The sequence below is a fragment of the Amborella trichopoda genome, chromosome 7 (genome assembly GCF_054954075.1).
Source record: "Amborella trichopoda isolate Santa Cruz 75 chromosome 7, AtrichopodaSantaCruz75HAP2 v2.0, whole genome shotgun sequence".
NCBI classification, from domain to species: Eukaryota; Viridiplantae; Streptophyta; class Magnoliopsida; order Amborellales; family Amborellaceae; genus Amborella; species Amborella trichopoda.
This window is the reverse complement of record NC_142342.1, coordinates 5,605,490-5,630,715: the sequence shown is the minus strand read 5'-3', so window position 1 is coordinate 5,630,715 and position 25,226 is coordinate 5,605,490. Positions and strand designations below refer to the sequence as shown.

The window sequence follows — 25,226 nt, the reverse complement described above, 5'->3', positions numbered from 1 at the left end:
AAGCTTATAAAAAAAGAGTGAGGGAGAACACATGTGAAAAAAATGAGCAATGTCCCCTCACTATGATGTTCTTTGTGTTATATACACATCAATTACAAGAGGCAATCCAAATAAACTATTATATCGATGTCTACATGCTAAAAGAAAAAATGAGGGAGGACACATGTTCAAAAAAATTAGTCCCCTCACTGTAATGTTGATTGTGTTATATACTCGTTAATTACCAGAGGCAATCCAAATAAACTATTATATCGATGTATAAAGACTAAATGGCGTACATGTCAAGATGGGAAGTACAATCTTTCAATGGTGTGATAACTATACAGCAGAAGTCAACTATTTGCCAAATTTGAGATGCTGAAATGCACCACAGTAGAATCACCCACACAAATCACAGGAACAAAGCCTAAAAATTTCGGAACCAATGCCAATACGACAATCTGGCCTTGTTGACTTGGGGCAGTTGAGACATATTTTGTATTTCATGTCTTAATGTTCTTATTGTTGTACTCATCTTTCTCATTTTCATAATTATATTGTTCAAGAACATCTTTTGAACCTATAAAACCTTGTTTTTGATACTTATTTTGGGTTGTGGTTGACTGTCTAGAGGCTATTTGAATTTTGAAGGACAATGAAGTATATCATACAACATCTGCTTGAATTGTTATACGCATCTTTTTCAATTTGGGGCATTTTCATCACCTCTCACCGTTACTAAATCTCTCTTTGGAACGCATTGTCCAACAGCCAAAATCCAAGGCTTCTCTCTCTCTCCCGAATTTATTGGGAAAAGAGGGAGAATAGAGAAAGGGGGAGGGAGAATTTCATTCATCAAATGACGCACAAAAAATACAATAGGCATTCTGTATGCACATCAATTTTTTTTATCAAAACTCGTGTGTATATTACATCAATTTTTTTAATCAAAACTCGTGTGTATATTAGCTATGCATATTTAAATACAAAGTAGTTAGGTTTACTTTATATTTTATCCCAAAGAAAGGTAAAATTAAATATTATAAATATTTTTTTTTGCTATAGGTCTCTCTAGTTAATCAAGCATAAATACCTAGAACTTCTTCAACATTCCAACAACTAATCAAACACGGAAACCTAAAACTTCCTAATATTCCAGCACATTGTCAAACACGGGTACATAAACTTCTTTAACATTCCAGTAGGTTATCAAATATAGACATGGAGAACTTTTTTACCATAACTTGCTTCCTAGCAAAGATGAACTTCTAATTTCTAGAGAACGTTTCCCTTCTAGCAATCAAACACGCTCTAAATGGAACAATTTCATGGTTTACAAGCCTATTAAAAAAATTACCTTTGCTCATTACAATAATGAAAAACTTTCTATGTATTTGGAACGAAAACAATGACAAGAGGCACCGCAAGACAAGTTCTACTAATATAATTTTTTTTAAAAGGAAAGGAAAGAAAAGAAAATAAAGTGTAGAAAAATCAATCCCATAAGAAACATTTGCTAACCAATAAGGAATAAAAAATAAAACGAGCAATGTAATGCTCACTAATTGCTTCTCATATTATACCTAAGTTTTGAGGTCCTTTCCATTATTATAGAATAGATATGAAGAATATTATAAGAGAACAACCTAATTTATGGCACTAAGGGCCCCTATTACGGTTGTGAATTATGGTCATGGACAAATGGGAGGAAACCTCTTTTCCGTGCAGAACTCCAAACTTTTTCTAGGTCAAGCATTGTGTCCCCACATTCATGTGTCTCCCATCCTTCCAAAGCATGCAAAATTCCACCAACTCGCCATGCACTCATCACCCTCCTTCGAAGCCAATTCTGCACTACATTTACACAAAGTCACAAACCCTAAGCTAAGATATGGCAAGGAAATTTCACTAATGTGAAAACTTCGAAAAGGAGTATACATTGATGTACTCAAATAGAAGATCCAAATGATCTAGAATACCAAATTAAATGCAATTTGTGCTACAAATGTATGATGATAGGTTGGCAATTTACCAAAACTTTACTATGTTTAAATGCAAATTTGCATCCATAAACCCCAAGGCTTTTTGTTGGAGTGGGGTGGGGGTGGGGGGATTGTAAGGAACTGAGATGTGAATTTGTAAATGATGCTCAGCCCTCAAAGAGGGTGGTTCGAGAAGTACGGCTCAGTCAAAATTAGTCAAGTGATATAGATCTAGATAACTTGCTCTGAAGTCATCAACGAGGTACTGATCTACTATCTCTTTCAAAACTAAGAGCATTGATGCTTGCTTGGTTTCTTGTGACCTCCTTATACTAAAAGTATACAGTCTTTGTTGAATGTATTTGCTTTGTATAATGAAATCAAATGGAGAATTTTTGAAAGATATAAAAGCGTTGAAATTGCATATCTCAACAAATGAGAAAGATTAATCATTACTGGGTGTTTTTTGTTTTTGACCAAAACATTATAGGTTTCTCTTTTTTAATAATATTTTGGCCCATATCTTTCGAACGTTGTGTCAGATTTGAGTTTTCTTGGAGCATGCATATTCTTACTGTCTAATTTAAGATGGTCAGGATCTTGGGATGATTTGGTTAAGGGGTTGGTAGGATAATCTAAGGTGTAAGTCTAGGTCTCTTAGGCAAGATTCTCCAAGGGTATGGGTTGGAACTTTAGATTGTTCTAAAAAGCGGATGAAGAAAGGAGTTAATTGATAATGGTATTAAGGTTGAAAACTACCTGATCATAGATAAAATTTGAGAGAAAAGTTGAATAGTTACCTCAAAATTCGAGAGAAAATTTAAATGGTTACCTCACAAGAGGGCATGTTTTCCAAGTTGGATGGTATTGTCATGACAGGGGTGGATAAATAAATGCAGTCCTTGTGCATCATCTTGAGAGGGAACTGTGAAAAAGGAATAATGATTGTACCCTTGAGAGCATTTTTCTCATCATTCATTCCATCTCCCACTAACCATACCTGCAAAAACATTAATCTTCTCAAGCGGTGCTCAATTTGGCTCTTTACTTAAGAAGAGTTGCTATTGAAGCTTTTGTTAGTGTACTTCTATACATAGAGTATTTTTTTAATATAATTAATATTTTTTTACACTTAATACCCTTACCTCTTAATGTAGTACATTTTTTATCTAATTGGTCTATTAGGTAATTAATCAAGAGTGAAATAATTTTGTTTTAGAAAAAAAATATTTATTAATTATAGTGGAGAATGACATCATGTATATGAGATGTGAAATCACCTAGATAGAGTAATTAATAATTTTGAACAACAAATAGAATGCTATCATTTTTACAGAAATATCTATTTCTATGCCTCTTAATGAAGTAAAATCCGCTTGTCAAAAAATTTTATAGTCCAAAGCAATGCTAATAGCTGTCCAAAAATATTAAGTACATTAACAAAATACTCTTAGAAATACCAACAAAACCCTTCTATTATGAAACATATTTTTTCTCTATAATTTGGCGAAGTTACAAAAATATGGGTGTTGAGAGATGTTCGAGTTTGCAGTACCCTCTTAGGTGTAAATATACTAGTGTTATTCTATCATATGGTAAGAACAAGTTCACTTGTGCTAGTGCTAGTTGTGTTTGTGTCCTATTTCGCCACATTTTCCAGACAAGCAAGCTCACAATTGGATAGACACAAACATGTTGCAAAAGAATTCATAGAAAAGTGGGATGAAAGAAGCAATAGAATTTCCATTTGGTGCCCTATCATTTGAATTTGATCAAATTCGAGTTAAATTTGGGTTTAACCAAACCATCTAGACAACAGCCCAACCATCTAGTTGACATCCAACCAGGGAGGAATATCAACCCAATAAGTTTAGGTGACAAGTTTTTGCAACTGCAACTCATTTTAATAGTTGCTTCATTTAATATTGGAACATAATTTTTGTCTCCATTTCCGGACTGTGGAAAATAAAATAAATAAATTTTTAGAGGGAAGGAAGTGAACCCTTGACAGCTGCTTCCCTAACCACTCAAGACAAGGGCTCAGTCATGCGTAAATAAATAAATTTAACTAAATAAAATAAGAAATTCTTTTCTTGATTTTTTATGGAACCAAAATCATGCACCAAGATTTCTCATCTCCCGAATGGAGGAGCACGATAGAGCAAGAATTCATTCACTAGAAAAGATAAAATAATAAAAAATTAATAATAATAATGACAACAATAACAACAAAAATAATAATAGATGGACTTGTCATAGATTAGCAGGCAATGTTTTTGTTGTTACGTTGAAATAAATTCCAGGAGCATGAATAAGGTTAGCTTGATGTTGTAGGGAGGTTCGCATCCTCAAATTTTCAAGCTGATCTGGGCACTCAGTAATGACCTATTTTCCATCATTATAAGCAAATTCTTATTAGTTTGTAAATTATAAGAAAAAAAATAAGAAAGAAGTAAGACTGCATTTTCCTTAGAAAAACAACAAAGAAATTTTATGACAGAGAAAAATTCAATCAATTTACTGAAAATTAAAAAGGAAAGGAAAACAACCAATGCAAAAGAATTTATGGGAGAGAGGAAAAATTGACTTACACAAGAGATTTAATTAGATTAGAGAGAAAATCTGGAAGCTATGAATTTAGATACACAGGATTAAAGATTGAGGGAGAAAGATTGAAACCTTTGTGCCTCTCTTGCACAAGGCGCTGGCAACGGCATAACCCGTTTTTGAAAGGTGACCTTGGATTAAGACCTCATTTGTGTCTCGAGGAATTGAGTTTAGTACGCATGCAGCAGCAAGCATGCATCCATCCACTACCTTCATTTTTCGACCTTTGAGCCTCACAAGATAGAGCTCCCCATTTCCATTGAGAATTTCATCCTATGTCAATCGATGACATAAGAGAGAGAGAGACTTCTCTTCTTCCTCCTTACAAGCCAAAATCATTATTTTTATGGTTTCCTCCGAAAGAGAGACGATCGCTAGAAGGGTTTCGGGATTTATTCACTCCTCTCGGTTGGTCTCAAGGTTATTTTTTATAAAGCAGTGTGACAATGTGAAAGAGGAGAACTGATTAACCGATGATTAGTGAGAGGGAAATCCCTTGGAGCCCAGGAGAAAGTCGATTTCGACTTGCCAAGTCTTTGGATCTAGCCCACTTTTGGTGAATGACAATTATCTTTTATTTTTTTTTGGTTTTCTCTTGCATTGCTTTAGTTTGTGTTTGTGGTTGTATTTAACATCGAGCTGACTATGGAAATGTTCTAGAGTAGGATCCTGGTATTTGAGGTTCCAAGATCATGAACGAAGGGTTCCTGTGTTGACTACAAATTTTTTATTTATTTTTAAATATTTCGCAAATGTTTCAGTGACATTTAAAAAGAATCCTCATTCTTTTGTAAATTCTAACTCATGTATATACTTCATTCCTTGCTTTCAAATTTTTCTAATTTTTTCCCATAATTCCTCTTTTTGGATATTGTTATTAGTAAAAGGGGACGAAATTATATGTTATGGGAATTAGGCTTAGATTGGTCATCGTGTTGAGGTTATGAAAACTTCTTCCAATTTTGAATATAAACTAACCTAAGTAAATAAAAATGAAATATAGTCTAGTATATGTAATTAGTTGGGAACATGTAATTAGGTGGGATAATGTTTGTATAAGGTGTCAACTTTACACTATTGAAGTAAGGTGCACCTCAAAACTATGCTGAAAATGCAATTTCAGTACCAAATATATTGTGGCCCCTAATTATAAAATTTTAAAGTTTAAGAAAGAGTGACAATCAAGCAGATCTATAAACACTTGAAAATTTTGAAAATAGACGCTCCAAATAATGTGTTAGAAGATGAACTAGTTTTAGGACCAGAAATCTCTTTTTTCATTTCTATGGATCTCAAGGTTGAGATCATTGATTTGAGGGTTTGCCAGCATAAGAACAACCTTTTCTAATGGGTTTTTAAGTGCACTTTACTCGTACCGTATAAGGTAGACACCTTGTATAAACCTTTTCCAATTAGGTGGGGCCACCTACAAATTTTTTTATTTTAATATTTTCCCATCATCTTTGATTGACGTTGTGAGCAATTCTAGCAAACAAAAAAATCTTTTACACATGAATCCTAAGATCAAGCATCCCTCAAATACATGGTCCAGAGTCGTCGGATTTTTTATTTGGACAATTTTTTATCTCTATATCATTTATTCTTTAAAGTAATTCTAGGGATGAGGAATGATATCAAGAAACTTTTAAGTCTTAACTATGATTAAGAAGCAACTGGTTATGGGCCTATAGAAAAAAAAAGATATTACGAATATTCTCCCTTGTAAGGTGTCTGATTTTATATGTTAGAACGCTCATACACCATATGTTTTTTTTTTATGGAAAAGTATAGAATGAGACTATTTATTTCATTGACCCAGCTTAAAGTTCATAAATTTTTTTTTCGAATTTTATGACACACACGAACTATCAGATTTCACATTGGATGGTTGCAAGTAATTGTAACCTTCCTATTCTAAAAATGGTCCCAATGTGTAGAATCCCTTTTTCTATTACCATATTCATTGTGGATGAATGAGAAGGAACTCACCTGATTTAGAAGCCCTAGACTTAGTACTTTAGCACCTCTTTTTTCTACCTCAATTATAGCATCCTCTATCAATTTGTTGATTGCTGCGTGTTGCGATTTCAAGGAATACTGGTAGTCAAAAGACAAAGAAAGTTAACAGCCTGTGAAAAATATAATTTACAGTTCCATTACTAGAGATTATGTTTTATAGTAATATCACCTTTCATTATGTGAAATCGTGGTGGTAGCACCCCAAACCCTAGTTCACCACAGTGTGGTTTTTATTCCTACCACTAACACTATCCAATTAATACCTCGAAAATGCTAACTCTTAATTTACTTGAAAAAAAATGGATAAGGGACTGTCTTCCCCACTGAATAACCAAAAAAAAATTTAAAAAAAGAAAAGAAAAAAAAACAAGACAGTAAATACTTTTGCAATGCTCAAACAAATATGGGAATAAATATTCAAATGGATTACGATGGAAAAACTTTCTCAATCAATAGTTCGGTTTACATTGACTTGCAATTGTCTAATATTAAATAGGTATACGATTATATAACCCCTAGGTCTTATAAAGAAAGGAAAAAGTTTATATGGAGCCGAGCCGAGGTTTTAAATGATCAAATTAGAGCCCACCTCAAAAGTTTCACAAGAAGAGATTGTTTTGATGCCCAAATATTTTCAAATTGATAATCTCAACAACAAGATGCATGGACATGGAAAAAAAATTAATTTCAAGTTTTAGATATAGTGCATCTTGCAATGTATTTTTGGACAAGCAATTTTCAAGATTTTCAGGTTTTCATAGATCTACTTGATCTACACCATTTTTGAAGCATGAAATTTTATAATTAAATATGAAAATATATTTTAAGGTGATTAGAAAGATTTCTCAAATATAGGAATCACATTTCTCGATATTATTTGAAGGTGCGCTTTACTTTGATTGTTTGTAGCATTGGCTCTACACAAACTGCACTCTATAAAAAATAGTAAAGCCGCATTTCAATATCCTGCCTAAAAACACTCTTATGATGATAGAAACCCCTCAAAATGATCATTTTGCATTCAATAACAATCGATATGAAAAAAATAAATTTTATGTTGCAAGAATAGTGCATCTTGTAACATATTATCTAGATGGATAATTTTCATGTATTCATGAATCAATCATATCTGCACCACTTTTGAGCTTCAAGTTGCATATTCAGGAGCAGAAAAAGATTTTTGGCCCATCATATTACAATAGGTTTCTTAGATTACAAAGAAATTCAATTTTTTGTTTGAAACATAACTTTTATCATTATATTCTTAGCATAAAAGAACTTATAAACAAGATGCATCACCTGGAAAGAAAACCGGGGAATTGCCCATGTTTGAATGTTGAGTTTCTCCAATCTGTTCTTCTCCACAGTAAATGTACGATCGAAAATCCACATTAGCGACATTTATCCAATGGTGATTGGGCAAAGTAACCACAGATACCATTTGCGATCTTGGGGCCAAACAGGCAAAACCCAGGCGCATTAGGTAGATAGAGTGAAGAATAGTTGGATGAGTGAGATGGACAACATCTATGGCCTCCTCTCTCCCCTCTATAGCACTCTCATATACAGCATCTGTAGACATGTCAGCTGTATTGTATATGTAATCATATACTGGCATGAAGAGAGAAAAGTTGGTGTGGACTCTTGAGTGATGAAGTGAATGGAACCTGTTACATGAGAATAAAGAGAGCTCTTCTTGTTACTAAAAGACCTAATGGAGACATTACTATTTTGTAATGGCATTCAAATAAGGTTTGAGTAGAAAGTATATCATTACTAGGGGTGGCAATGAGCTGGGTGGAGTGGTCCGGCCCAGTTAGCCCGGCCTTAAAAAAACTAGGGCCTGGGCGACATAGTGTGGCCAGAGGACTAGGCCAAAGCCACATAGGCCCGCCCCATTGCCAACCTTGGGCCAGGATCCCTTTGGCCTGGTGAGGGTTGGGGTGGCCCGGCCCAAGCCCGCCTCGATGCCAACCCTAATCTTCTTTATAGTTTTCCAATCAATTGAACATTTCCTAAGCATACTACTCATATTGTTTCTAGAGATTGTATGTTATAGGGTTGTTCACTTTTGCTAGAAAGTCACAATCACCTACAACTGTTATAAGTGAAATTCAGCTAAGTGTGTGCTACAAAACTCGTGATTTTTTTTTTCTAGACTTTAAGTCTATCAATTGCACACCCCCAGCCTCTTGATTCCAGATCTAATGAGTATGGATGATAGTGATCTTCTTTCGGCAAGAATAAACAATCTTATTGTATCCTTTTTCAAGGATTTACTAAGCATCAACTTGAAGTGGAATTTTTTTATCCTTTTTCAAAGAATTTTGGAGCACAAAATGTTGCAATTTTTTTTGGGAGTACAACACTTCATCATTTCCCAAGAGCAATAACAAAAAGTGGATCACAAAGTGAGGATTACGCCACTTCATTACAAAAAAAAAAATGAACCAAAAAAAGAAAAAAATCCTTTTGAGCCAAATATATTTCAGAAAGTAAAACTATTAACAATCTAAAAATTTTCCCTGGAAGTATTAATGTATCATTAGAACCTTTTTAGGGTCGGTAGTATACTACCCCTGGCCCGTGCTCGACCCTGTTCCCCTAAGGGCTAGACTAGGGCCTGCCCAGGCCAATAAGGCCTTGGCCCTCTCATGCAGGGCAGGACCAAAAAAAAAAAAAAAAAAAGAAAGGAAAACAAAGAAAAGAAGTCCACCGGTTCTTTTAAGAAAATGACCTGTCTAACATTTATTTGAACACCATTACCTCAAACTCATAAATTTGTTTTAAGAAGTATAGAACTTACGATGGAGTATACATGATGTAGTTGAGGAAGGGAAAGCATTGAAAGAGGCACTTTGGGATGAACTCGTAGTTGCAATGCCCCATATTATTCATGAAATCGATATATGTAACATAGGCAGCCAAGGAAATAATAGAGGCGGTCCTTGTGTAAAGCGTTGTTAAAAGTGCTATTGCAAACAGCAAGGAGTATAAGATACGTTCTGCGAAGGGATGCACCACCGCTGCTCAAACAAACCAAGCAAAACATCAAGCATTAGTCTATATGCATTCATGCAAGTGCCAAATTCATGCTCCTAAGGGAGCGCACTATACGAGTGTTACATAACTTGCCGGAGTCTTTTCGGACATACGGTTATTATTGTTTTGGCACATACCGGCTTTTTCTTTCGTTGTCGCAAGGTAGTGGAAGTCGAAGGGCTCTCTACCAAATTGAGTGAGTTGATTTTGCAGAGAGAGAGAGAGAGAGAGAAAGAGAGAGAGAACTTACATGTGATGGGCTCGGTGACCACGGAGGAATGGTGATGGGAGTGATAACGAGAATAAAGGAAGTGTTGGTGAAGTGCCCTGTGTGCCCAATAATATAAGAACTCAACAGGCCCAATGTGGCAAATAATGGTTGTGATCACTCCTTTGATGTTCCACAGGGGTAGGTTGGATCCCCCTGGAAAATATAAGTTCCCCAAATAGAACAATATGCCATTGAATATAACCTGGTCATCCCTGCCAAATTCCAAAACAAATAAATTAGTAGCCCTCAACAGATTTAGAGTCTTGCAAAATGGAATTGTTTTATTTGGTGTTCCCGTGGGACCACAACTTATATATTTGGTCCTGCACACAGAACACCATGAGAGAGTGTTTGATTGACCCAAAACTCAAAAAACATCTTTAATGTCATTTTTTTAATATAAAATTGATATCATGAAATTTCTATAAATCAAATGCCACTCCACGTTTGACCATGGAATGTGCATTTGGAGAAGTATCCCCTTCACAAAGCTATATCTAATGACCAATAATAATTGATTGAATATTTGATTTTTTATTAAAAAAATATTTATTTGAATTTTAAGGCATAGGTTTATTTTTTAAAAAATTACTAAAAAAAGATGCTAAATAAAAATAACTAAAATACTCCTAAATTTATTTTGATCAATATTTTTTATTCAAAATATGTTTGATTATTTTTATTTAATTTAAAATGAGGCTATATCCCAAATTTCAGATCAACAACATTTTTGAATAAAAAATTAAAAATAAAAAATAAAAATGAAATTTATTTTAAACTTTGGATGGGGATGGTTTAAACTGAATCACTGTGCTTGTGCACCTTTTGAGAACCCACAGCTTGTGGATGTAGTACCAGCCGTATCAATTTTATGCGCGCTCATATTGGAGGTTTTACGTGCTCAAAATCAGTTTTCTTAACTTTTTTGTATATATACAATGAGATCATTTACCAGCCGTATCCATTGCATGCAATGAGAACATTTTATGTTTGGTACAGAAAAGGTTACAATTACTTATAACCATCCAATATAAAATTTGATAGTTTCGGTGTGTCACAAAGTTTGAAAAAATCTCTTTTGAGCTTTTAGCTTGGTCAATGAAATAAATGATTCCACTTAATTTCACATCCAATAGTCAATGTTAATTGTGATTACCTTATACCAAAGCAAATGTTCTCATCATATATTTTCCTATAAAATCACTGCCTATATATATATATATATATATATGTGTGTGTGTGTGTGTGTGACTGTAACGTCAAAGCCTTACCAGATTATTACCCAGACGAGTGGAAACTATTATGCAGTTACTGTATCTGCACTCTGTAAGTTTTGTTATGTGAGTCTGTAAGTTTTGTTTTGTTTTATGAGCCTGTAAGTTTTGTTTTATGAGTCGCTTTGATTTTTGTTATTTTCAAGTTTGCTTAGTTAAGTTTGAGTCTGTAACAAGTTTGCTTTCAGTTTGCTTTAAGTTTGTAACAGTTTACAGTTGTTATGATAATACGTGTTGTATGTAGCATAAAGATATATCAAACTACTTATAATACATGGATTACTATTGATATTACTCATGTATCTCTCATTATTATCATAGTATTAAGTCTCTATTTCGGTTATCTAAGACTGATAGTATAGAATCTTTATTAAATTTAGTCTCTATTATGTTAGAAATGTGGTAGGATAGAATTGTGGTAGATCTTGGTTAGAATTGGTATCAAAGCCACACCATAGTCTTCTTTAAAAAGTATCCAAAAAATATTACTACTAAGAGTAATACTTTAGGAGAAAGAAACCTAAGTAAATTCCTCCATTAAAGAAAGTTGGCCCGAGAGTTGAGGTTAGAGACGCTCAGACACTCAGTCTAAAGACCGTTAAGGCCATGAGAGCCGCTGAGGTCGGAACAGACATAAGAGGTAGTCAAGGAGGACTGCCCAGATAACACTCATCCGCAACCTAATAATGAAGAATTTCATTAGGAATCTATCAAATAAAGCATTACCCCAAACTAGTAATATTCTAAGGATAAAAAATAAAGAAGAGATAGTAATAGATAGTATTGAAAACTAAATACAGAACTGGAATATACCTAAAGTCCCTATAAGTGATATATATAAGAAAGGATCTTTTAACTTCAAAGTAGGTTATGCTATAAAAACCGTAGAACAAACTTTATCAGTAACAAGTACCCAGGAAGACTTTCAGTTATTAAGTAATAAAATAATACAATCCCATAATGATAAAAGTTACAATTACCTTCATATAGGTTTAATACAAGTAGCCATTAAACCATTAACTAGGTTAGGACTTAATAATTCAATATTAGTATGTTTAAGAGATACTAGACATAATAAGTTTAATGATTCCTTATTAGGTATGGTAGAATCTAGTTTATGTAATGGTCCAGTTTACTTTAATTGCTTCCCAAATTATTCTATATCATTAAAAGATCCAAATATCCTTAAGGTATTAACCCTAAACCTGAAAACCCAAGGGTTCGATATGATCCCAGGATCTCAGAATTTAGCCATAGTATATAGAATATGTTACAAAGTTATGACCACATTATGCCCTAATGTTTTACAACATGATACAAAAGGAAAAACAATACTTTTCCAAACCAATATTGAAAATCTAATACTATTATACAAAAAACCATAGAATGGTCAGAAATTATTCTACTCGAATCATGGTCAATCTACAATGAAAATCATCAGTACCAAGCCCCAAGAATAAATAATATTCCAGAAAGAATATTAGAAAATCCTAATGGTAAAGTAAAAATCCAATTTACCAACAATAGAAGAAATAACAGTAAAGATGATTCTGAAATAAAATCATCTACAAAACCTATAATAGAATTACCAAGAAGTTCTACTTCTTCTATAAATCCAAACTTAGAAAGTCTATATAGAACAAGAGAAAATATTATCATCCCACAATATAGGTCCATACAAAAATCTGAACCAGAAATAACTGACTCAGAAATGGATTTTCAAGTCTTAACTCTTACAGAAGAAAAAAGACTTAGCAAACAATTTATAGAACATGATTACTTATCTGAAGAAAATAAGGAGATAAGAACTTGGTATAAAAAACATTTTCAACCTAGATTAGTAGAATTATTTCAGATAAAGTACAACAAGGCACGAAAAAGAGAAGGATGTAACACATGATTTTTTGTCTGGTTAAAAGAAATATGTAGGGAACGAAAAATACATATTCCTAATTTTGAAATAAATACAATACAAAGTCAATATGCTTCATATGAAACAACTAAAGGAAATACAATGACAAGTATTCACCCTCCTGAAAAAAGTATTATTATAAAATGATCAAAACCAGAATTAAAATTAGAAACAAAGGCTACACTATATAAAATGACTACAGGAGAAATAATACATAAAGCTGAATTAATTCCACATGTAATAGAACAAAATAACTATACAAATTTATATATGCAATCTTTAGGAAGGCAAGCATCCAGAATTGAAAATATGTTAAGACCTGTACCAATAAAAGAAACCAAAAATGTTTTATTTAAACCACCTCCATCACTTGATGAAGAAAAATTTAATTTTGGAGAAGATAATAAAACCCTAATGGATCAATTAATATCAAAATTATCTAAATTAGAAATTAAATAAAAAACTTTAAATATTCAGGACAAAGGAAAAGAGAAAATTGCTACAGAAATCCCTGAATCATCTACATTAACCTTACAAGAAGAGACACTTATAATTGCCAACACAATAGAAAATATGGAAGAAGCCTTTACGAAAAATAGTCATGAACAAGATAATAATAATATTCAAAGAATAGTATATGGAAAATCATGGAAACCTTTAACAGCTAGGCCTTATCATCATAGACCTACCCCTGTTGACATACAATTCGAAGAAGATTTGGTAGCCCATAATATTTCCTATTCTGGAAGATCGATAGTAAATTGGAATATAGATGGATTATCTGAACAACAAATATTAGACACTATGAAACATATGACCATGTATGCCTCTGCGTGCAAAATGGTAGGCAACCATGATCAAGAGGTCGCTAAAGCCATTGTTTATGGGTTCACAGGATGGCTTCGAGGTTGGTGGGATTTTCACTTACCTGAAAATACAAAACAACAAATTTTGAATAATACTCGCCAATGGACTGTTAAAAATGAAAATAATCAAGACGTCCTATATTCCGAAAGTGATGCTGTTAATACTCTCATTTACACCATCACACTTCATTTTGTGGGGAGTACAGCCTTACTTGAAGCCCGATCTGAAGATTTGTTATCTAATTTAAGATGTCCAACCCTATCCCATTATACAGCCTTACTTGAAGCCCGATCTGAAGATTTGTTATCTAATTTAAGATGTCCAACCCTATCCCATTATAAATGGTACAAAGATGTTTTCTTTTCCAGACTATTAAGCAGAGAAGATAGCCAGCAGGATCATTGGAAAGAAAAATTTATTGCTGGACTACCATATTTATTTGCAGAAAAAGTAAAAACTAGATTAAAAAATAAAAATGGAGGAATCATACCATATTCTGTTTATATATTAGGAGAATTATCTGCAGAGATATGTGCAGAAGGATCAGCCCTATGTACTGACATGAAATTAAAGAAACAATTAGATAAACAAAAAATGATTGGTAAAAAAGAATTAGGAGACTTCTGTGAACAATTCGGATATCATATAGAAAAATCTAGAGATAAATTTCATAAAAAGAAAAAATATAAGACAGAAAGAAAAGAAAAGAAATCTTATAAAAAACACAAGAAAAATAAATTTATAAAAAGATTCTCTCCAAAATACAAATACCATAAGGGTAAAAGGAAATTACCTGTATGTTATAAATGTGGAAAAGTTGGTCATTATAAAAGCCAATGTAAAATAAAAAAGAAAATAGATACTATAATCTTAGAAGAATCCATTAGAAATAAACTATATGATATAATACAAATATATGATGATGATTCTTCTGAATCTTCCACTGATACTACAATGGTAGGACAAATAAAAGGTGAAGATTAATTCATGTCCTCAACAGAACAATCTGGATCTGAACAGAATATAGAAGAATGTTCCTGTAATATGCTATCCAAAGAAGATACATTAATATTAGACCTTATAGAAAAAATAAATGATCCAGGGAAAAAAGAGAAATTATTACCCAATTTATCACATTAACAAAAGCAAAAAATAAACCAATTCCATTACTCAAACCACCAGAGGATTACAATTTTGCTGAAATACTCAAACGAATTAATAAAAAAGATATACTTCAAAGAGAACCCACAATATCTGAATTAAAAAAAGAAGTAAATGAAATAAAAACAAAAATAGGACAATTAAAAACTAGAATAAAAATATTAGAATTACAGAATGACATATCAGGAGCTGTAACTGATACAGACGAAATTGAATTCGATCAACTAGCAGATCCTAGTGATAAAGAGCCAGAAACCTTCAAAACCAAAGAAGTTGAAGAAAATACATCGGTAAACTTAGTAAATAAAATTATTTCTCAAAAATCGTTTATATTAGTAAAAGTTGTCATCGAAGAGGAATATAATTTTCAGACATTAGCTTTAGTAGATTCAGGTGCAGATTTAAATTGTATTAATGAAGGTTTAGTTCCATCAAAATATTTTGATGAAACTACTCAAATACTTAATACTGCGGATGGTAGTAGATTATTTATTAAATATAAATTATCAAATGCCATGGTATGTAATAATGGACACTGTTTTCCAACACTTTTTATTATGGTAAAAAACTTAAGTCAGGCAGTCATACTTGGAATTCCATTCCTAACCTTACTATATCCCATAACAATTAATAATACAGGAATATAAACATCTAGAGTATGACAAACAATTAAGTTTGAATTTTTAGAAAAACTAAAACTTAAAGAAATCAATAGAGTCAAAGACAAAATGGATAATAAAGAAAAGTTTCTATGTTCCCTTAAAATAGAAATAAAATATAAACAAATAAAAGAAGACTTAGAAAACCCTGAGATAATAACAAAAATTAATAATCTTCGAACTCAAATAGAAACAGAAATTTGTAGTAACCTTCCTAATGCCTTTTGGGCAAGAAAGAAACATATAGTAGGATTACCTTACGAAAGGGATTTGATGAATCAAAAATTCCTACCAGGGCTAGACCAGTACAAATGAATACAACCTTATTGGAATTTTGTAAAATAGAAATTGATGAATTACAAAGTAAAAATATAATAAGAATAAGTGCATCTCCTTGGATCTGTGCTGCTTTTTATGTCAATAAAAAATGCGGAAAAAGAAAGAGGCGTACCAAGATTAGTAATTTTGGAGCAGATAATAAAACCCTAATGGATCAATTAATATCAAAATTATCTAAATTAGAAATTAAAGATAAAACTTTAAACATTTAGGTCAAAGGAAAAGAGAAAATTGCTACAAAAATCCCTGAATCATCTACATTAACCTTACAAGAAGAGACACCTATATATATATATATATATATATATCGTCCCAAAGCTTATAGGTGAAAATGAACAGTGATTTCTCTTACCGTCATCACCGTCCAAAGTTCATCGTACAGTCACAATTGTTTGATAGTGTTTTATTTTTCATTTTTTTTATACAAATCGGAATGGCTTGAAATTTGGATCGTGTGTACATCTTAGTGGAACGCACCTAATAAAAATATAAAAAGAATTAATTTGTAAAAATTAATTGATCAAAATACCCCTGAAAATTTACGGGGGTATTTTGATCAATTCATATTTTGTGAAATATTTGTTTCATATTTTTATTAGGTGCGCATCACTAAGATGTACTCAAGTGCTAAATTTCAGATCAATCTGATTTACAAAAAAAAATAAAAATTAAAATATTACCAAACAATCGTGAACAAACGATGAACTTTGGACGGTGTGTGTTCTTCTCATCAAGACGTACCTAATAAAATAAAATAAAATATTTGTGAAAAAAATGACTAAAATAGCCCCGAAAGTTTTTGGGGCTATTTTGGTCATTTTATTTCATGTAAAATATTTTTTTGATATTTTTCGAAGATTCACCTATTTTTTATAAACATACGCCTAAAATTTCAAATGATTTGGATTTGTAGAAAAAAAATAAATTTCAAACACTACCAGACATCCGTGATCGTCAAATCGGTCTGGATTCAATCTGTGTCATTGGGCTCATATGTTTTTATGAGCTAGTGAGCTAATCTCAACTTTTTCCTATATATATATATATATATATATATATATATATATATATATATATATATATATATATCGGGTGCAGTTTCCATATGGTTGCAGCCTTAAACAATCCATTTAAGGCACACCTTCAAATTTTGTCATAACATATAATTTTGATGTAAAATATCTTAAGATCATCTCAAAATCTATTTTCAAATCTAATATAAAATTTTAAACTTAAAAAATGATTAAAATCAAGTAGATTTATAAACAAATGAAAATCTTGAAAATGGACGGTGTAGATAATGTGTTGTAAGATGCACCATTTCTAGGGCTCAAAATCCTTTTTTTCGTGCATAGTCATACATATCGATGTCGAGATGATCAATTAGATGATTTTTCAACATTAAAACAACATTTACCAATAGATTTTTGTGGGGCATCCATTGCTCTACATTTTAAGGTTGCAGCCTTATATAAATTTTTCCCATATATATATATATATATATATATATATATATATATATATATATATATATATATATATATATATATATATATATATATATATATATATATATATAGGGTTAGGAATCCATACTAAATACTAAACTTCTTGTAGATATTACTTATATATAAAAAACCATGAGATATATCTAAGAGTCCTAAGCTTTTTAAATTTATATTTCTTTTAAGAAACTTATCAATATGAAATCTCAATCAATCCCATAAAATATGAGATTTATTATGTGGATGATTTTGGGTAGCACTAAATCCTACATATCAATATATAGGATTTCCTTACGTGGATGATTTTATGTAGCATCAAATCAAACAGTTATATCCTAAAAATTTTGGATCCCGAGAATACTCTCTCAAAATGAATGTATTTTCAATACGCTCTTGTCGAAAAATAAATATAGTCCATTAGGACATTGTTACACAAGGCTAATATGGTTTTGCGTTCTCGTGCAAAGTTCATATCAAAACCCTAACAAACCATCCTCTATAAATAAAAACATACCTACTATACTATGTACTAAACTTACCATAGTCTTATCATTGAAATGTTAAAGCAATCAAGGAGGGATATGTATCTCAATATTTTGATATGCATATACCAGTGTCAAAAATATTAATATTAAAATTAATTTTTTAACTACGACATGTCCTTTCACCATTTAAAAGGAAATTGAGTAGGGATTTAGGGCAGCATTAATTACTTTCAAGGTGAGATTTCAAGACGAAATGTTAAGAAGAAATTTCCAGGTTCTGATACCATGTCCTTGGTGTGCCGACACACAAATCATATGGTAATTGTATCTATATTACACTTAAAAGAACGAGTTGAAAAATGGGGGAAAAAGAAAAGCACATGGCTAGTCCCCTGATAAACAGTTACTTAAGCCCTGACATCGAGTATGAAATGTTTGCTTGCCAGTTTCTTTCTCTGTCAACCTGCTGAAACTCAAGGTCCTTGCTAAGTATTATATGTTTGCTGCTGGCAGTTTGGAAGCGGGAGAGAGAGATCCATAGCTGGTCATGAGCCCGGCTGGATAAAATGAGTGGAAGTATGAGGAAATTGGACAAATCCCTCTACTTCTCTCCTCCTAAGAAGAAGCTATAGGAGCTTCGCAGCACCCACGGAGCCAGAACCATGTACTTTGCACAAAAAAAAACAAAAAACATCGACATATCAGCCTTCTCTGAACCTTTTAGTGTAATAATTAAATGATATAAGCTCTTGAATAATTTTTTTTTTGTAGAGTCTCCCTACTCGGCCTTGAGTGGACTGGCCTGGGTACTGTAGAGGCCAAGATGCTCTTGAAAAATTAAAAGAATTAAAATAAAATAAAAATAATAATGGTCAGGAAAAATACATAAAAGACCAAAAGGATCCAAATAAGCTTAAAAATATATATATAATGCGTATTAAAAAATTGATTTATTGTTGTTGACATTTTTAAGAAAATCTAAAGACAAGAAAATACAAAAGTAAGGCATATGATAAGAAAAACTCACCAATACTACATATAAAAATTTTACATATCGATTTCATTTTTTATATAGTTTGTAAAAAATTATTTTTATTTTTCTTATATATCCCTGTTTTATATAGGTGTACTCGGACTAGCTCTATTTGCCAAGGGGGTGAGTATGTGTATGTGTGGACTCGAGTCTAAAAACATTACATTTAAAAGCCACTTTAGACATCTCTTTTATATCAGTTGTGGGAAAATTAGATCATACTTATACCTGATTTGCAGTAGTGAAAATGATGGTTAGTGATGCAGTTTAAAATTTGGTGGCTATAAATTTTTATTTTATTTTTGTTAATTTTAATTTTAAAATTTAATTACAATTTGGATTTTTATTTATTAGGATTAATTATTAAAATTAGGATTTTTAGGTTTAGTTCGATAAGCTTATTAATTTTAGAGTCCATCTTTAATTTGAAATAATCTCTTTGTTTTATAGATAAGTATCTTAGAAAAAGGTTCCCTTCGGAATTGGTAATACATGTTTAGAATTGTTACTTTAGATAACATTTACGGTGCAGTTATCTATTAGGGTTAGGAGTGTTAATTTAGATAAGGTTTTGCGATAGGAGTTACGTTTTGATTTGGGAGACCTAATGGGTTATCTTTCGAGACGAGTTATTGGTTGGTAGTTTCCTTTTAAAAAAAAAGGAGGTTATTTACTTTGTTGATAGGAGTAAATTAGGTTCTTAATAAAAAGATAAAGGAAGTTTAGGAAAGTTTATCTCTTGTATTAGTTTGGGATACAAGTCTCTTTAGTTTTTAAGAAATATTTTTTTTTTCTATTTTAATGGGAGTGTTATCTTTTTGGGTTGGAAATATTTTTTTTTTCTATTTTAATGGGAGTGTTATCTTTTTGGGTTGGGTTGAAAGATAATAAGTCACGTAGGAGTAAAGGATGAAGTAGGGAGTTGAATTTTATGAAATAAAAAAAGTTTTCTTTGGAGAGAGAGAGACCTTTTGTGGGTGTTTTTTTTTCTCTTGAGTTTGTGGTTCACGTTGGAATACTCGTATCCGGATATTTTGTTATTTCTTCTTGTAATTCTTTTATATTTTTATTTCTGTCTCTAAAATGCGGTTAATATTTGTCGGTGTTGTTTGCCGGTAAATTTTGTACTGCGTCAATTAGGCAATTTTATCAAAGATATTTGTGATAATTATGGACACTTTAATATATTAAATTAGTGTATTATTTATCATGGAATACATTTTTTGCAACTGGTAAATATATTGACAACGAAAGACATAAATATGTTAAATTTTTATGAGTCACAATGTTGACAATCATTTCTAATATATATAAAATTTAGAATAACAAAATATTATTATCAACTTAATGGTGCTATGTTACATATCTATTGCCAATTCGTTAACAATTGCCAATCATTTTACTTACTAAGGTTGGAGCTATTTTTAGGTAAATTACATATTTTTTTGTCAAATATGTGAATATATATTTGTGCCGAGTAGAGCTAGAAGGAAATTGAGCTCTACTCGGCACAAATCTTATAATATGGCATTTTGAAATAAAAAACTGTCATTGTATTTTTTAGGGCATATATAGATGTATGCACTACAACTAATAATTTACTATTTAAATACAATTTTCTATAATGAATCGTTTGTTGTTTGGCATTGTCCATAATAAAGTTATTTGAGATAAACTTATAGGAAATTTTATATGACTTTACCTTTTTGAAAATTATTTTAAATTTATTCAAAATAATTTGCTAAAACTCACATAGATTAAGCCATAATAGCTAAAACAATAAAAATTGCTCAAAAAATGTTAAATGATTAAATAAGGGAGACATTTATATAGAGTAGAGGCTCTAAACAATCAAATTTGAGCCTACCTCAAAATTTTCACCGGAAGAGGTTGTTTTGATGCCCTAATATCTTCAAATTGATCATCGTGACATCAAGATACATGGACCTAAGAAAAAAATGGATTTCAAGTTTTGGAAATAGTGTATTTTGTAATACATTTTTAGACCGTCAATTTTAAGTTTTCATAGATATGTTGATCTATACTATTTTTTAAGCGTTAAACTGTATACATAAATATGAAAATATATTTTAAAGTTATCACAAAGATTTCCAGTAGTGAAACCACATTTCTCGACACTATTTGAAGGTAGGCTTTAATTTGATCGTTTAGACCCTAGGCTCTATACAAACCGCATCCTTAACTAATATTGTATATAATAATAGTTAACAAAATAATATTATCTAGAGTGGATTAGCTGCAAATAAAATAATCTATTCCAGATAAAATCATCCATGCCTTTTTAGTTTTAATCTGGTGTTCATTAACTCTACACTCTCCTTGCTCTTGTGATGTCCTTAGCGCACCTCTCTCTCTCAAGTTTGAACTATATACGTCTTGGGAAAAAGGTTATATAAGGTTGCAACCTTAAACTATAAAACAAAGCACACTTAAAAAATTTATAAAAATAGGATTTTTTGATGCTGAAGAATATCTAATTGATCATCTCGACATTAAACATACATTTGGAAAAAAAAAACCCATTAAAGTTCCAAAAATGCTATGTCTTGTAATACATGATCTAAAACGTCCATTCTCAAGATTTTCATGTATGAGTAGATCTAGAATATTTGAGTTTCAAATTTCATAATTAGATGTAAAGTACTTTTTTAAGTCATCTTTAAAATTTTTGACACTAAAATTACATTTTTTGATGAGCTTTGGAGGTGCGCCTTACTTGGATTGTTTAAGAATGATACCTTATATAAACCAGACCAGATTTATCATCCCTACACTCTCTTTACTCTTGTGACTCACTTGGAAAAAGGATTATTTATGTCTTATGTTGAACAAATCCATCCAACGAGGGGTTGTTTTTCCATAAGAAACCATTTCACTTTATGGTGCTCTACACACAGATGAAGCATGAACTTTGTGAAACGTAGAACGTTCAAGCTACCAGCATGTGTACAAGAGAGAGAGTTGTAGCGGATGAAGCATCAACTCAAAGTATGGTGCATTGTGTATTAGAGGGAAGAGAGAAGAGAGAGGAGAGAGAGACAGAGGAGAATACCTTGAAGTTTCCGAGCTTTTCATTTCCATCACTAATACCATCCTACTAATATTTTAAAAAAACTAACTCTTAAATAATTTGAAAAATCGAGTAGATGCCTGTCTTCCCTACTTAATTAACCCAAAAAAGATAATCATGGATATATTGCATTAACAGACAAAACGAAAGTGTGACAAATAAAACCAAAAACGTTATTGACATATGATTTTTGTCGTTCACCAATAAAAGGGTAGGTCTCTAGAAATGAGATGTGAAATCTATTGATTTTTAATATAAGGAAATCATAATTATTTTTAGCAATTACATGTAAAATCTAATAAGTAAAAGTAGGTCACAACTTTCGAAAAAAAAAAATTTTAACTTTATGTCCAAATAATGACACATCCTGAATCACCCAATTTCAAATCTAATGGTTAATTATCATTGTGACCTCCTTATCATTGGATATATTTTCTTTTTCTACTATTGAACTAATAATTTTATGTATTTTCATAGTAAACTATTAAATAATAAATTTCTGTTGCAATTATGGCTTAGGACCTCTAAAGGGTGATGCCATATGTGAAGTTCAATGTGAACACGTGTGCCCACACAGCCTCCGGCATTTACACATACTTTTTAAATGGAAAATTCCCTATTTCTTCTTTATATTTGATTATTTCTAACCTTATGGTACAAGTATCACCATCAATTTTGTCAAAAGATTGCATGGTCGTTCAAGGGAGCGTTTCCTCCATTCCTTGCTAGGGGTAAATTCTATATAAAGAGTATTCGAAGGTGAAATACCATTTTGGGATGTAATCGCTTCAACCAAGCCACTAACCTTAGAAAATAATAAAGATGAAAGAAAAGATTATGTGTGTCTAAGAAAATGTTAAAACTATCAAATTTTTTGGATGGTTTAATCTATGTTTTTAAGAACTCGAGCTCTTCATTTTTTTTATATATTATATACAATTAGGATCATTCAATGCATTACATTTTTTATGAGGCTCAAAATTTGAAAGAAAATTTGACGAACTGTCATACAGTTGAAACTGTTTGACAATTAAGAATGATCGATATTTTTAAACTATTTGGCAGCTAAATGTGATATCTTATGGCATATAAGGTATGTGTGAAATTCTTTTTTTAAAGTACTTTCACATGAAAGAACTCCCTAAGTTATTAAGTGTAGAAGTTTTTCACACCTACGAGTCCCAACTCCAATTGACAACTAATCGATGTGGAAGAACTCTCACACTTAATCCCATGAGGTAGTACTTTAATGTGAAAATACTTTCACAAAATAAGTTTACACGTACAAAACATGCCCTTATTGAATCCCTAGGGAAGAGCATGATCTATGCGCATTTAATAAAAGGGATGGCATTGTGTCCACAAGCTATGGACGCTTAAAAGGTGCATAAGCTTTTAAATTTAAAAATAATATTAAGTTGAAATTTGGGTTCTAGCTTATGTATATATATATATATATATAGTGGAACTGAATTAAAATAATAAAAAATATTTTGAATAAAAAATATCAATCAAAATAAATTTAAGGATATTTTAATTAATTTTTTATCTAAAATATTGCCATCAGAAATTGATATTTTCAAAATTCATTTTATCACAACTTTTTTAATCTCATTTAGGTGTGGTTTGTATAATTTAACTTTAAACATATTTTTTTTACTTTTGGGATTTTGGTTTTTTTAGTTATTAATACGTTTTGGCTTGGCCAATACCCTGCCCAACTACGAACCCAAGTTCATCGTGTTGAGGATTGATGTCTTCTATCAGTACATGGGGTATTTTGGTAATTTGTATCATCAGCTTGGGACTATATATATTGTTGTGATGGGGGTTCTTTTAGGGTTAAGGAAAAATTGAAATTTCTTTGTAACACGAAAGAGAGAGAGGTGTGAGGAAAAGAGTCATGGTAACCCTATTCTCTATTGCCATTAAAGAAGCTCTCATCTCCTCGTGGACATAGGCACATTGCCGAACCAAATATATCTTTGCGTTGCGGTTGGTTGTCTCTTTCTTTTGTATTTGTTTCTTCTTTCTTGTTTCGTGGATTACTTTTTGTTTCAACACATCGACCCTGGCATGAGTTGAGTCCCATCCTAGATTCATGGTTTTGATCACTAGTTCGAACCATAGTTAGTAAGTTTCTGCTTAAAATATGAGTTTTTCAAAAAAATTTACAATTTTTGAGATACGTAAAGGACTTCGAGTTCATCAAAAAATCGATTTTTTTAATGGAGTTGATATAAATCCATATGTTTTACTTTTTGAAAAACTTTTCAAAAAGTCTTCTTCCATGTAACTGTTTTGAAATAGTTTCTTAAAAAAAAGTGTACTTAAAAAACATGAGCAATATATTCCTAAAAAACAATCTTTTATCTTAAAATATGGGAGAATTTGGGGAAGAGTAACCTAATGAAAAATCTTCGTTTTCTCTAATTCAAAGCATCAATATAAAGAGCAAGAGAGATTAGTGACAACTAAAAGTTTAGGTAGCTAGGAATTCAAGGTGAGATTCAAATATTTAGATCTCCCAAAGTATGTTGTCGGCTTCTTTCTGAATACAGAAGTTTAATTGATTTCACCTTTAGAGATTTTCTTTTTGCTTCATTGGTGTAAAACAAAGCATTTTGGATGGACCACTATTTTACATCTTCGATATTTGTATTTTAGTTAAATTCCATCCTATAGTAAAGGTTTTTTGTGCTCTTTGTTTTCTTCTAACAATGATACTAAACATTGGGTTGGAGTTGTTGTTATTTGCTAATGTAGTTCTTATGCTTAGTATCGTTGTTTCTTCATATGCTCACAATAGGTCTATTATATTTTTTATGTCACGACATTAGATTAAGCATGTTGTACTTATTGAAAGTTTTGACAAAAGTTTTTCAATTATTGGCCTCATGATATTAGGTGAAAAAATAAAATTATTGTTCAATAGCTGTAATATAACCATAGAACAACAACAAATCATAATCTTATCATGTGTCGCCTTTACATATCTAA

The 25,226-nt window shown here is 31.5% G+C and overlaps 1 pseudogene across 1 annotated transcript; it reads right to left on the bottom strand.

The window, feature by feature from the left end:
* Positions 1-1,651: 1,651 nt before the first annotated feature.
* On the bottom strand, positions 1,652-22,813 carry LOC18447315 (very-long-chain aldehyde decarbonylase GL1-5-like; annotated as a pseudogene). The gene is made up of 10 exons (XR_016059803.1): positions 22,790-22,813; positions 22,209-22,250; positions 18,546-18,769; positions 9,880-10,112; positions 9,394-9,613; positions 7,887-8,254; positions 6,558-6,665; positions 4,641-4,841; positions 2,794-2,961; positions 1,652-1,828 (listed from the first exon to the last, which is right to left on the bottom strand). The product of XR_016059803.1 is annotated as a very-long-chain aldehyde decarbonylase GL1-5-like (transcript).
* Between the last annotated feature and the right edge of the window lie 2,413 nt (positions 22,814-25,226).